This window comes from Diabrotica virgifera, chromosome 8 (assembly GCF_917563875.1).
Source record: "Diabrotica virgifera virgifera chromosome 8, PGI_DIABVI_V3a".
In the NCBI taxonomy this organism is placed as follows: domain Eukaryota; kingdom Metazoa; phylum Arthropoda; class Insecta; order Coleoptera; family Chrysomelidae; genus Diabrotica; species Diabrotica virgifera.
Genome location: NC_065450.1, coordinates 228463289 through 228478428, shown reverse-complemented (window position 1 = coordinate 228478428; position 15140 = coordinate 228463289). Strand labels below are relative to the sequence as shown.

General features: G+C 35.4%; 1 protein-coding gene across 6 annotated transcripts in view; it reads left to right on the top strand.

Annotated features, from left to right (window-relative positions):
• Positions 1-15140, top strand: part of LOC114337860 (cyclin-dependent kinase-like 4) — an 86581-nt gene that overhangs the window by 14211 nt on the left and 57230 nt on the right. For 3 of the 6 annotated variants that reach the window (XM_028288409.2, XM_050659755.1, XM_050659756.1), the window contains exon 1: positions 6123-6369. The exons of 1 other annotated variant lie outside the window; for it this stretch is intronic. The gene's annotated coding sequence lies outside the window, so the exon portion shown is untranslated. Of the gene's footprint in view, positions 1-6120; positions 6370-15140 lie in introns of those variants that run through there. 2 more of the 6 variants (XM_050659757.1, XM_050659754.1) reach the window with 2 other exon arrangements.

Sequence of the window (15140 nt, the reverse complement as noted above, 5' to 3'; positions counted from 1 at the left end):
TTATACCTCGCCGACAGATCGTGCCAGATAAAACTTGGGAAGGCCCTCACTACTCTACATCCCATCTACTCTGATGTACTACAAGGAAGTGTCCTTGGACTCACACGGTACCTGCTATTTACAGCAGATATACCAACTTCAAACTCGTGTAAAACATTTTTTACAAGATCACACCTTGGTCTCGAGCTCAGAATTCGAATAATCAGATGTTGTGTCTTGCTATATGGCTGTGAAAGTTGGACAATGGACTCTGAAACAGAAATGAGAATAGGTGCCTTTGAGATGTATATATACAGAAGGATGCTGAGAATTCCATGGGTACAAAAAGTTTCTAACAATGAGGTACTTCGAATTTCGTTGACTTCGTCAACAGTGACGAATTTAACATACTTACTGGAATCAGACATGGATGTGTGCTTTCTCCGTTTCTTCTTAACATACATACCTGTAGATAATGTACTCTCCAAACTAGACTCCGACACAAGAGGTATACAATGGACGTTAACCACACGCCTAAGCGATCTAGAATACGCCGATGATATCTGCTTCTCAGGACAAATGTTCCAAGATGTGGCTGACCAACTGGAAACACTTTCCACTGAAGCTAAAAAAATAGATTTGAAAATCAATATTAGTAAAACCAAATCCATGAGAAAAAAATGCAATAAACAACATAGTATTTCCTACTAACAGCAGAAAGATTGAAAATGTGGAAAATTTTACGTATCTTGGAAGTGTCTCATAACAGAAAGAGGAGGTACAGAATACTATATTCGTATGAGGATACAAAAATCTCAACAAGCATTTAGCATGCTCAACTCTGTTTGAAGATCTGGTTAGTATACCACTAAAACAAAGATACAAATATTCCAAACCTGTTCTACTCTAAGGATGTGGAACCTGGAAAGTGACAAAATGCCTTGCAGACAAACTGCATGTTCGTATTTTTGGCTTAACATCATCATAAACGAAGATATGCTACACCTGACTGAACAAAAGAAGTTATAGTCTAAGAGCTAGAGCCGAAAAATCATCGTCATAAGTAATATGGAGTTTGGCATGTGAAATGTGTCTATTGTATATTGATAATTATGACCCCTTTCAGGCTGACACCTCAGTGGATACAGGAAGTAGCAATAAGGGATAAAAGGGGAAAGTTAGTGTAGTCTTTAAAGGTTTTCACCTCCTATTTTGTTAAACCTCCATCGATTTGCATGAAAATTGGTGACTAGTTAGAGCATACCCTAAGAAATTAAAAATGATTTGGTGCCAACTTGCACTTTTACCCTGGTGGTGGATACCACCCCTTCTCGGGGGTGAAAACTATTTTATTAAAATTAACCCCACAAATCGATAGAGGGACAAATTATAAGTAAAATTTGTTATATCATGTTACTAAATTAAATTAATACTTTTTGAGTTATTAAAGATCAAAGATTTGTCTGTTTAAGAGCACATGCGGGAAGTTACGGATGATAAAAAGAACATATTAATTAATTGTATGTTACTAAAATGTTATTTTTATATTATTTCGATATTATAAATTTAGCAAAAGTGTATTCGAATATGTCAAATGTACCCATTATTGGACATCCCCAGTTTCTGGACATATTCAGTTTATATTGATAGAAAAAATTCAATTAAATATCGAAATAACATAAAAATAATATTTTACTAACATACAATTAATTAATATGTTCTTTTTATTATCCGTAACTTCACGCATATGCTCTTAAATAGCCAAATATTTGATCTTTAATAACTCAAAAAGTATTGATTTATTTTAATAATATGATATAACAAATTTTACTTAAAATTTGTCCCTCTATCGATTTGTGGGGTTATTTTTAATAAAATTGTTTTCACCCGCGGGAAGGGGTGGTATTCACCACCAGGGTAAAGGTGCAAGTTGGCACCAAATCAGTTTTATTTCTTGAGGTATGCTCTAACTAGTCACCAATTTTCAGGCAAATCGATGGAGGTTTAACAAAATAGGAGGTGAAAACCTTTAATGACTGCACTAACTTTCCCCTTTTATCCCTTATTGCTACTTCCTGTATCCACTGAGCTGTCAGCCTGAAAGGGGTCCTAATTGTCAATATACAATGGTCACATTTCACAGGAAAAACTCCATATTACTTATGACGATGATTTTTCGGCTCTAGCTCTCCGTAGATTAGAAAGTGAACTCAAGTCCAGAAAGTAGGGTACACTTCGACAAAATAGCTTCAGTATTGCAAAGATTGCCTTAAAGTAGAATACCCAAGAAAAACGAAAAAGAGGTCACCTTGCGTAAACTTGGAGAAGATCTATCATAGAAGAGATAAGAGGTCAAGGAAAGTCTTGGAATAAGGTAAAGACCTTAGCCCAAAATAGAACTTGATGGCGGGTTTTCACTGAAACTCTATGCTCCACTTAGGAATACAATATATTCTCAATTTCCCATAGACTAGTCGACTACTCGCATCTTATTTTCTACACGATGCTTCCTAGAAAAAAAAGTAAATTGAAACACACAAGATAACATTTTTTATTCTAAATTTATTCAATTTTTTATCCCACGCCACTGGTGGAAAAAACTCACCTGTAGAAACCAGTGGCTTTCCATCACAGCCAAAATGGTTTCCCTCAATTCAAGGATAGTTTGTCACGGTAGAAAAGTCTCGTGTTCGATATCCCCATCGTCAGTCGTCAAAACGGTCTCGAAGTAGAAATCCATCAGCCATCGTCGATTGAACCCGCGAAATTCAGTTTGTAAACATCGTCCGCGTGAGTCAGTTCAGTTTTTCCGGCTTTTCCGATACATTTCGGCTGAATTTGGACATGATTGATGGTCATAGTATCTAACTGCTGAAATTTTGCTCCCCATAATCCGAGAGGTGTGGAAAACAAACTGCATTCCAGCGGACTGGAAGAAGGGTAACGTTGTCAAGCTTCGAAAAAAGGTCAACCTCACACTGTGCAAAAATTGGAGAGGAACAATCTTGTTTACCGCCATATTTAAAATTTTCATGATCTTCATACTGAAAAGATTAACAAAACTGCATTTCGAGCTAATCAAGCAGGCTTTAGACCAGGATCCTCCTGCATAGACCCCATCAATACTGTGAGGGTAATTATTTGAACAATCCGTTGATTAGAACACACCCTTATACATGGTTTTGGTCGATTTTGAGCATGCCATTGACAGCTTATTTCAAGTTGCTGTATGGAAAATTTTAGAGCTAAAAAACATCCTGCAAAACATAGTTTCCATTATAAAGTCAATGTACACTGAGGCGAAGAGCAGCGTGACACACAATGGGATCAACAGTGATGAATTTAACACAGTGATGTGTGTTTTCTCCGTTTCTTTTTAACATACATAGCCATATACTATAAATATGTTCTCTCCTAACTAGACTCCCACACAAGAGAGATACAATGGACGTTAACCACACGCCTAAGCGACCCAGAATACGTCGATGATATTTGCCTATTAGGACAAAGGTTTCAATATATGGCTGATCAATTGGAAACACTTTCCACTGAAGCTAATATAATATGTTTGAAAATAAATATTCTTCTTCTTCTTAACGTGTCCTATCAAGTCTCCTTGACGTTGGCGATTGACATGCCGAAACTATCTCTGTCTCGAGCTATTCTAAATAGTTGTTCTGCTTTCTTTATTCCTGTCCACTCCCGGATATTCTTCAATCAAGATGCCTGCTTTCTACCAATACCTCTGCGTCCTTCGATTTGACCCATCATAATAAGTTAAAGAATATTATACCGCTCCCCTTACTACGAGTTCAAAATAGGCCAGCTTTCTATATTTGATATTATCAAGCAGCTCGCAGGCAGCATTTGCTCTTTTAAGGGCTGCCACATTTGTCAGCATAGCCGTCCATGGTATTTTCAGTGTACGTCTGTGCAGCCATATTTCAAAGGCCTCCAAACGATTAATGGTGGATATTTTTAATGTCCATGCTTCGACATCATACAAGAGGACTGACCAAATTTAACATTTAATCATGCGCTTTCGAAGTTGAAGTTGCAAGTTATCACTACAGAAGAATGACCTCATTTTTAAAAATGTCGTGCGGGCTATCTCGATTCTACAGTTTATTTTTTTATCTGGATCTAGTTGTTCAGTAATATGATAACCAAGATATTTAATACTGGGTACTCTTTGAATTATATGACCATCAACATATAACCGTGAATCTTGATGGGCCAAACGGCTAAATACCATGTATTTTGTTTTTGAACAGTTTATGTTTAGACCAAACTCTCTTCCCACTGGGTCAATGGCATTTAAAACGTGTTGTAATCCATTCATATCATCACTTAAAATAACTGTATCGTCTGCACATCTGATTGTATTTATCAAAATTCCATTAACTTTCACACCTCATTCCAAATTATGCAGTGCTTCCTTAAATATTCTATCTGAATATAAATTGAATAACAGTGGGGACAGTATACAACCCTGCCTGACACCTCTTTGTATTTTGCATGTTTCTGTTGATTTTCCATTTATGCAAGCTGTCGCTGTTTGACGCCAGTTTAATTTTTCTATGATTAGTACATCTTGACTATCAAGTCCTTTATCCTTATTAAAAATCAATAATAATAATACCAAATCCATGAGAATAAATGCAAGAAGCAACATACTATTTACTATTAAAAACATGCAGATTGAAAATGTGAAAAATTTTACGTATCTTGGAAATGTCATAACAGAACGCCGAGGTACAGAAGACTATAATTCGTATGACGATTCGAAAAGTCAACAAGCATTCAGCATATCAACCTTGTTTGGAGGTCTGGCGAGTAGGTATACTTCAAAGACAAAGATCTGAATATTCCAGTCAAATGTCATGTCTGTTCTACACTACGGCTGTAAAACCTGGAAAGTGACAAAAATCCTTACAAAAAACTGCAGGTTTTTGTTAATTGTTAACATATGCCTATGCAGAATTGTTCGTATTTTCTGGCCTAACATTATCAGAAACGAAGATCTGCTACGCCTGAGTGAGCAAAAGAGGAAATAAAGTCCAGAAAGTGGGACTGGATTGGTCACACACCTCGAGAAAATAGCTTAAGTATTGCTAAGGCTACCCTAGAGTGGAATCCCCAAGAAAAAAAGGGTCCCCCAGCACAAACTTGGAGAAAATCTATCATGAAAGAGATAAGAGGTCAAGGAAAGTCTTTGGAATGGGGTGAATGATCTTAGCGCAAAATAGAACTTTATGGCGCATTTTCACTGAAGCTCTATGTTCCACTTATGAGTAAAAAATTGTCTCAATTTCCCGTAGACTAGTCGACTACTCGCATCTTATTTTCTACACGATGCTTCCTAGAAAGAAAATTAAATTGAAACACTCATAGGTCTGGATCACGCGTATGAAAAAAAAGTTGATTAATAGCAAGCTGAAAATTTGTTAATAGCTTAAGAGTGTCTAGTCGGACAAACTTTGATATATGGGAACACTGGAACAGGGGAAGTTTTAATTGTGGAACAGGTTAAAAATTTGGAACGGCCAGACCACGAAAACTGCACATGTATTTTGTCCGACAGAACAGACTTAAACTCTCCGGACAGAGATTAAACTCTCATGCAAAAATCAGACTGCTATTTATCACCAAATGGGCGTTTTAATGAGTGGAACATGTAGAATATGTCAAATGACAGGAATTATGACAGATGATAAATAGCAGTCTGATTTTTGCAGAGTTTAATCTCTGTTCGGAGAGTTTAAGTCTATTCTGTCGGACAAAATAAATGTGCCGTTTTCGTGGTCTGACCGTTCCAAATTTTTAACCTGTTCCACAATTAAAACTGCCCCTGTTCCAGTGTTCCCACATATCAAAGTTTATCCGACTAGACACCCTTAAGCTATTTACAAATTTTCAGCTTGCTATTAATCAACTTTTTTTCATACACGGGATCCAGACCTATCAAGATAAGATTTTTTCTTATTCTAAATTTATTCAATTTGTTTATCCGCCGCCACTGGTAGAAAAAACTCACCTGTAGAAAGCAGTGGCTTTTCCATCACAGCGAAAATAGTTTCCCTCAATTCGAGCATACTTTGTCACGGTAGAAGTCTCGTGTTCGATATTCCCATCGTCAGTCGTCAAAACGGTCTCGAAGTTGAAAACCATCAGCCATCGTCGATTGAACCCGCGAACTTCAGTTTGTAAACATTCTCCGCGTGAGTCGGTTCAGTTTTTCCGGCTTTTCCGATAAATTTCGGCTAGATTTGGAAATGATTGATGACCATGGCTCCGAATATGCTGTACCTTGCGATTATTAATGATAGCAGAACTGGGTTTTCTTTTGCTGTGTATTGACTGTACTTTCGCGACATCATGTGTATGAGGGTGAGTGGGTTTTTGTGGCCCTTTTTGTATTGTGCCCAGGTAATTCGGGGCCCGTGTTGCGTGTGTAGTTTATGGTATTTTACTAGAAAGTAAGAATTGTCGTGCTAGATTTTACTGGATTGTAAAAACGAGAAAACTTAATAACGAGTACTTAAATAATGTATTATTCTTAGATACTTAGACAGATAAAACTATTGAAGAATAACAACTTCTTCTTCTATCTTGTATGTAGGCTTTAAAGCCGGTTTCTTCTTCAATATTAGCCTTTTAAATTGTTTAAATTATCGCACCGTCTTTTTCTTGGTCTGCCAATACTTCTTCGTCCATTTGGTGACTTAACTCGTGCTATTCGTACTATCTTATTCTCTGCCATTCTACTAATGTGTTCGTTCCACTCCTGTTTCCGTTTTGTCACCCATCCATTTATGTCTTCTACATTGCATGCTCTTCTTATGTTTTCGCTTTTCTACCTATCCAACAGACTTTTCCCTGATATTCGTCGAAGTATTTTCATCTCTGTTGTTTCTAGTAGTCTCGTTTTAGATGTGTCAGGTTTTGTTTCGGCCGTGATGTCAATATAGGTCTAATTGCTGCTTTATAGATTCTTGCTTTTGTGTCTTATCTTAGGTGTTCGTTCTTCCAGATTGTGTCATTAAGAGATCCCGCCGCTTTACTTGCTTTTAAGCTTTGTTGTCGTACTTCTTCTTCAACATCTCCGTAACTACATAGTTATATTTATGCCCAGATATCTAAACCTTGCTTCCTGCTTTATTATTTTCCCATCAATTTCGATTTTACATCGTAGTGGATAATTTAGATATTGTCATACATTTTGTTTTTTCTGCTGATATTATATCATATTGTATTTCTTGGCTGTTGTATTGAATGTGTGTGTTAATCTTTGGAGATTGTCTTCTGTCTCAGCGATTAATGCGGCGTCTTCTGCATAACATATAATATTTGGATTTCTTTGTTCCCCATTCTGTAATCATGACCTTTACGTACTGCTTGTATTACTTCGTCCATTATTATATTAAATAGCAGTGGACTTAATGAGTCACCTTGTCTGACTCCGCTTTGTACTGGTATAAACTGCGTTAGTTTTCCATTTATCTTTGCCTGTATTCGATTATGGAAGTAGATGTTTTCGATGGTTTGTATAATATTGATTAGTATGTTTCTTCTATACAGTAGGTGTAAGACGTCTTCGACTTGGATGCGATCGAAAGCCTTTGTCAGGTCTATAAAACATAGATATGCGGGTTTATTGTACTCGATGGCCTTTTCTGTAATTCGCATGTATAGAAACAACTCGAAGGCTTTAAGTTTTTTCTCCATCGTTTCAGTGAGTGTCCAGGATTCAACTCCGTAGTATAATATTGAGAATATATTATGACATCGTATTTTTTTTTGTGTGAATTTTATGGCCTTGGCCGAGCCAATTAGCCAGACATTTTGTTATTTTAAAAACAAACAAATTTGATTTTTCAATCAGAGGAATTTTTTCTGTATTTCTAACTCTAAATACATAACAAACTAACATTATTATTTATAATTATTATCTAAATAATACTCTGTTTTGGTTGTTGACATCGTAGGAGCCTTATTTTTATCTCCAGATTAACGTTATGGCTTTTAAAAAGTTTGTCCATGGTGTTGAATGCACTCCTAGCCCCTAGCCTTCTCTATTCTACATTTGACTTCTAATTAATGATCTCATTGTTCGTTTACTATTGTTGCAAGATAGGTACTGTTTTATTCGGACCACTGGTGTATTCTTGATAAACAGTTGGAGGTCTGTCATTTGTTCAATATGTCTTCAATATTGCTAATCTTGTCTACCTCTACATAACAATCTTTGTCAACATTCTTTTAACTCACTTTAATTTTTTATCTTCTTCTTTTATCTATTTTCTCCGATCTTCTGTTTCTTTCCACTTTCCCTTGCACAACTAATCTCATCAACTCATATTTTTCATTTTTTAGTATGTGACCAAAATAGCTCATTTTTCTTTCCTTTATAGTGTTGAGCATTTTTATAGTATCGTTAATTTGAAATTTTCCATTCCCATATTTTTCAGCCAACTTTTGCGAACTTAAACTATTAAAATCAAGACTTTATTTTAGGCCTGCATCCCGCGTACGAAAAAAAGTTTATTAATAGCAAAATGTCATCTGGTCCGACTGCTTTTCCTTTCTTTATTTTTTGAAGCGCTTGAGCCACTTCCTCGTTTGTTATTCTGGTATAATAATAATATCGTATGGCATTTTTCCGGGGAGATCTTTTCGGACAGTTCCGGCGCCATTTACATCTTTAACCCTGTTTCAAGTAACTAGTGCCGATGTACACTAGCCCAGTGGGACAGACGGCTTTACGTGCTCTCCGAGGCACGGTGAGATGGCTCGTGTCATTATTGGAAATGAAAATGGTTTGTCTTTGGCAGGGCTCGAACCCACGTGTACTGGCGTATGAGGCCAGCGAATATGCCGTTACTCCACGGCCGCTCTGTTATTCCGGTAACCATTGCTGTTACTGTCTCCGTTAACTCCACAGGCTGTCTGTCAAATTCTTCATTTAATAAACTGTCAAAATACTTTGTCCATCTCTTTTTGACATCCTTTTCGTGAATTAGTATTTTATTATTTTCATCTCGGATACATCTAATCTGATTAAAATCTCTTGCTTTCTTTGCTCTCTGTTTGGCTATTTAAAATTCTCCCCTCTCATTATGTGGCCTAGATATTCCAGTTTTCTCGTTTTTGTGGTTTTTATGACTTCGCATTCCTTCCCTATCTTCAGCAAAACATCTTGATTTGTTACTCTATCTGTCAATGATATTTTCCACATTCTCCTGTAGCATGACCCTTTAGTGGGAGGCACTAATTTGTATTTTTCGAACTGTTTTAACAATAACAATCTACATTTCTTATTGATTACTCTTTGTTTGACGTCACAAATATGACCGATATAAAAATGTTTATGAATTCATAAAAGGGCTTCATGGGCGCTGTTGATACAAGGTACACAATAGCAAAAATAATATCTGCTTGCTTACTTCTTGGACAAACAAACCTACCCACCTTCTCCAAACAATGTTTCCTTTTCCATATTCTGCGATGAATATTTGCTATCGATCGTGTCTTTGCAAACATCATCAGTCTTACGTAATTTATAACATTGTGTAATATATCACGTAACGTAGCTATTTTTTGAGACAATCAAACAAAAAGGACTAAAAAAAGACCTCTAATAATACATAACGCTGTTGAAATGGGACCTTGGAAACGAACGTCACGAACAGTAGCAAAAATGAAATTAAATAAATATTAGGGAACAACAGGTTTCCTGGCTCTAAGTTAATTAAAAAGTTATTGGTGGTGAAACACACTCTTAGGTGTTTTGCATGTCGTCTCTTTAAAGGTCAAAGGAAGATTTCACCCAAAAAGCTATATTTTGAATAGAAATAGGAAAAAATAAATATGAGTTTTTTCTAGAGAATTACTGCTGCAATTGAGTTTCCAAAGAAAGACTATAAAATTATTAGCAGAGAGATAGTAATTATTTGTGAGCTTTTGAGATACTTTTTGAATAATAAGTCTTCCCTGACGTCTTTTTATTGTACTTGACAATTTTCAGTAATCTATCCTCTGGCATCTTCTGAATGTGTCCGAGACATCTTCATTATTCATCTTCATTCTTTATCTTCACAACCCTCTTCATTTTTCTAGATCTTCATTTGTCCAAGGCACAATAACTTTCAGGTATGTCCTTATCGGCAAAAAGGATGGTGTCGAAAGAAAACCCTGTAAAGAAGGAGATATCTTTCTTTTAATATAATAGTCTTCCATTTTATACCGCTAACGCGGCTTAAGGTTTATAGCAGGGTAACAGGGCCAGTGCTACGCTTTCTCCTCCTCCTAAGTGCCTTCTCTATTTTGAGGGAGGCGATCAATATGGCAAATTTCTTTTTGTTTTGGGCTTGATGAATTGTCATTCCCTATTTTGTAGGTCCAATCTCTGATGTTTCGGAGCCAGGATTTTTTCTTTATTCCTATACCCCTTTTTCCTTTGAATTTGCCTTCTAATATTACCTGGAGCTGCTCAAATTCCCATGTCGTAGATATGACCTCTTTCTAATTTTGATTGTATTGACCAGATGAGGACGGGTCTTCATTATTTCCAGTACTCCTTCATTAGTAGTTCTACTGATCCAGCTTATTCTTAGCATTCGGAGGTACACCCACATTTCGAATGAATTCGGTTTGTTGACGTCATACTGTTTTAATGTCCAGGTCTCACAGCCATATAGTAATAGAGACCGCACGCAACACTTCAGTGTCCTCAATCTTATTGTGACTGATAGATTGGGGTTACAGAACATTTTAGGCATGTTCATACTTTGCTATTGCAGTGCGTTTTCTAATTTCTTTTGAGTGGTCTAGCTGACTATTTAGCTCTTTGCCCAGGTATATGAAGCTTTGGGAACTCTGAAGGGTGATACCATTTACCAACCTTTTTCAGGGTTTTGATTGCAGTCTGTAGCCTGTGCATTTGGATTTTTGTTCTTACCTTTGAAGCTTCAGTGTGTCATTATCTGAGAGTACGGAAATGTAGTTATCAATATATTTGCAAGGAACTCTATTTTCAGCTCCTTATTATATTTTGTTGCATATATTTTATCCGGAATTTCATCTTGTTTGATGTTTCAAACTGAGACTGTTGTTCTACTCACGTATTGTGACGAATTTTGTCTTCAGATTTTGGTCGGTGTTTTAGATGAATTCATTCCAAATATTTACAAATTTCAAATATTTTTTAAATTTTTTGTAATATTTATTTGTCTCCTGTTTCAAACTTAAAACTATATTATATACCTATATATATACTATATTATATAATATATATTATATATTTTTACTAGTTTCTTTCGTTCCTTACATTTTCGAGAAATATTTCTAGTCATAAATGGCAGTCGCGTGTCGTAAAATCGTTTATGAACTGAACCGTTTCTGTTAAAGTATATTCCGAAGTAAACGACAGGATAAGGACTTTAATGTCTAATACTCGTATTAGACATTAATATTACATACAAGAAGTCGTTGTTGAAATTGAATGTATCGTTCTAGGATGCTAGCAAAATAACTAATAGAAACACTAGGGGCAAAACGGAAACAAAAGAAAATATGTTTATGCCTTCCTGCATGTGTAGGCCTGCTTTATAGATTATGAAAGGGCGTTTGACAGAATAAGACTGAAAGAATAGTCCAAAAAAGTTTATTCGGCAAATTTACATTATGACTTAAATAAATATGAACTTACTTATTAAAACCAAATTTCTGATATTTACCAAGAAACCAAATAATAATGTGCTACTTCATTATTGATAGCCAAAATATCAGACGTGTATATAAATATCTTGAAATTTTGCTAAATCAGAAAAATGATTTTGCAAAAGAACTAACAGCTTCAGTTGAGTCCACGAGTCTTTACCAGTGCGTCATCATTCAAAGCATACGAAATAAGTCGGAAATTTACTAAACGCAACAGCAAGTTACAGAAAGTGGATATTATTCCGATTACGGGTTATAGTATAAAATTTGACATTATCAAATAAATAGAATATCAAATTTGAGTTTTACTTTAAAATTTTGGTGCATAATTACAGCTACATTTGAAGTAGCTTAATAAATTCTTTTATTATCATTGATTAATAAATAAATAAACAATTTATAAAAAAATTCAATAATATATTTTCTTTTTCTTATTTTATTCACTTTGGCGGAACATTAAACACAAGCATTCCTTAACTGTGTCAATGAGGTTAGCTTTGTACGTGGTCAAAATTAATCGTAAAATAGCATAAACTTACCATAAAATTTCAAACTCCAATATAAAATTAGTTGTGAAAACAACTGTTTGTATACTATAAAAAACTTCAAAATGCAAAAATTCGACAAACTAAACATCCCCAAATTCCATCTAAACATCCATTCGACAAACTAAAAATATGTGAAAACATCTCCAATCGTCTTTTTTTGTACCTATCTCTTTTCGATGTACTGCTAGAGCATTTATAAAAATAATATGTGTTTTTACTTAATAACAGGCGGTAGCTGGTTTTTCTTTAGTTTTTTTGCGTAGAAGAGAAAGATGCTAGATAAAAAGTATGTGTTTTATCTCGCCAGATATTAATGACGCACGGGTAAAGACTCATGGAGTCAAGTGTAGAATTGAAATTCATCATTACGTAGCGCTACAACCCTGGGTTGGTCCTGGCTGACTGTACAACCTTTTTCCAATTTGTTCAGTCGTCCACCAACCTAGGGTCCAATGGAATGTTCATTTTCCGGAGATCTGCTTGGATGTTATCTCTCCATCGCATTCTGGGACGTCCGACTGGACTTTTGCCTGTAGGAATCTCCTACGATACCAGTCTTACAAGTATCTCATTATGAGAGAATTGAAATTGCACGTAACTAACTCATTTATAAAAATGAAACAATTTGTTCGAATAAATCATAAAAATGCGCATGCTTATGGCTGAAAGACTTTGGTCGATGGCCTTTTGGTACATATTATTAATAAAGTATATTTCTCTCTACGCATGCTTAGATGCTCGGTATTTAGTATACTTCTTTACGGTATACAGGCATCCACTCTGACTAGGACTAGATGACGGTACGAGATGTGGCTTTACAGAAGAATCCTGAGAATATCTTACGTTGACAGAGGCATGAATGAAGAAGTCTTCAAAAGAAACAAAACTGAATATTGAAATAAACATATCTACGAAGACTACAATACTTCGGCCACGAGATGAGTGGAACAAAACACCAGCTTCTGCAGAATATTATGCAGTGAAAGATTTTAGGAATGCGTAGCCTTGGAGTAATCTCAGAGAGTGATTTAGTTGCCCGTCTAACCACCTTTTTAGAGCAGCCGTGAACAGAGTTTAGGTAATCATTATGATCTCCAACTTTCGAAAAAAGATCGCACCTTAAGAAGAACAAGAATAGGCAAAACACAGGACCCTTGTTTAATGATGTATGATATTTTTTATTTGAATAATTTGACCACCGACTGGAAAAATTATGTCCAATCTGGATATAGTTCTCAGCAGCTGTAGTAGAAAAGCAGCAGGTCCCGATAATATACAAGCAGAACTACTCAAACTATGGACAACGAATCAATAACAATAATCACAAATATATTCAACAACCTATACAACTCTAAAGAAATACCAACAGACTGGCTGAAGTCTGAGTCTATTGCACTTCTAAAAAAAAACGGGAGCCAAAAAATGCGAAGAATACTGTACGATAAGCCTGACGAGTCATCTCTTAAAATTGTTCCTTAAGATAATCCATAAGAGAATTTATAAGCTATGTGAAAGTCAAATTTCGTCCAACCGGTTCGGGCACCAGATGCGAAACCCTGGCGATAACTCTGGTACCACAGATTAACCCAACAATCTGTTGGGTTAATCTGTGGTTCGGGTTCATAAATGCTGTTGGTACTAGAGAGGCTTTGTTTTTAATACGCCAAGATGATGCAAATACTAAAAGAAGCAGGAATTTAAAACCAATATTTGAAAATAATTTGAAACCTTTACTGGAATCAGATTGCAAACCTCAGAGTTGACGGTGAACACATTGAATATGTGAAAATCATGCATGGAGTGCGGCAAGGCTGCATTTTGTCCCCTCTAATTTTCAATCCCTACTCTGAAAGAATATTTATCGAAGCTTTCGACGAAATTGAAAAAGGTATTCTACTAAACGGGTACCGGCTAAATAACATAAGGTATGCAGATGACACCATAGTATTTGCGGACAACTTAGAAGACCTCCAACTCCTACACGTCCTCATGAACAAAATCACGTATTACAGTCAAAAATATGGACTCAATATAAACGTAAAGAAGACAAAGCTTATGATCATTAGGAAGAAAAAGATAACAGAAGGTCTACTCTACATCAACCAAACCCTTGTAGAAAGAGTGGCGCACTAAAACTACCTCGGCACCATAATAAATAAAGAATGGACTAACAACTTCAAGACCCTCAAGCCTCAACTTCTATCTTGGTATAAAAATAAGAATACTACGTCTTCACTTTCCTGTTTTACGGTGTTGAATCGTGGATCCTGAATCGTGGACTAAGATATGTGTAAAAAATGAATGTGTGTGTACTTTGTACGCACGTAAGAAGTTATACTTCTACTACATATTATGTGATTTTTAAGACAATACCAAAAATTAAAAAAAATAAAAGAATAAAACGCACACAAACACATTGAAAAATGCCACAAAGAAAAAATGATTTCTGAACGATAATAATTGTTGGCAAAAATTTTAAATACGCGTTTTCTGAAAAAAAATTATATAACAAATATACTTACAATCATAAAATGCATAAAAAAATAAAAACTTGCATCGGGAATCGGGAATTGATTCGTAATCGAAGCCTAGACTCACTCGTCCAATTCCACATTATTTGTCATGTGGAAAAATAGGGTAACTGAACGTTTTACTGTTTGACAGTTGTTTTAAATATAATTAAATTATGTAGTTTAAATTTTGTGGAAGAAAATATTAAAATATAACAAAACAGTAAGAAAACAATATATTAGATGAAGATTGGTAGAACTTTTGTTGGTAATCAAATTAAGTATGTAAATCAAAGCATTACATACCTACTAGATAAATAAATCTACGCTAAACAATCATAATTTAAAAATAAAAATCAGACCTAATTTGGGATTTCTCTCT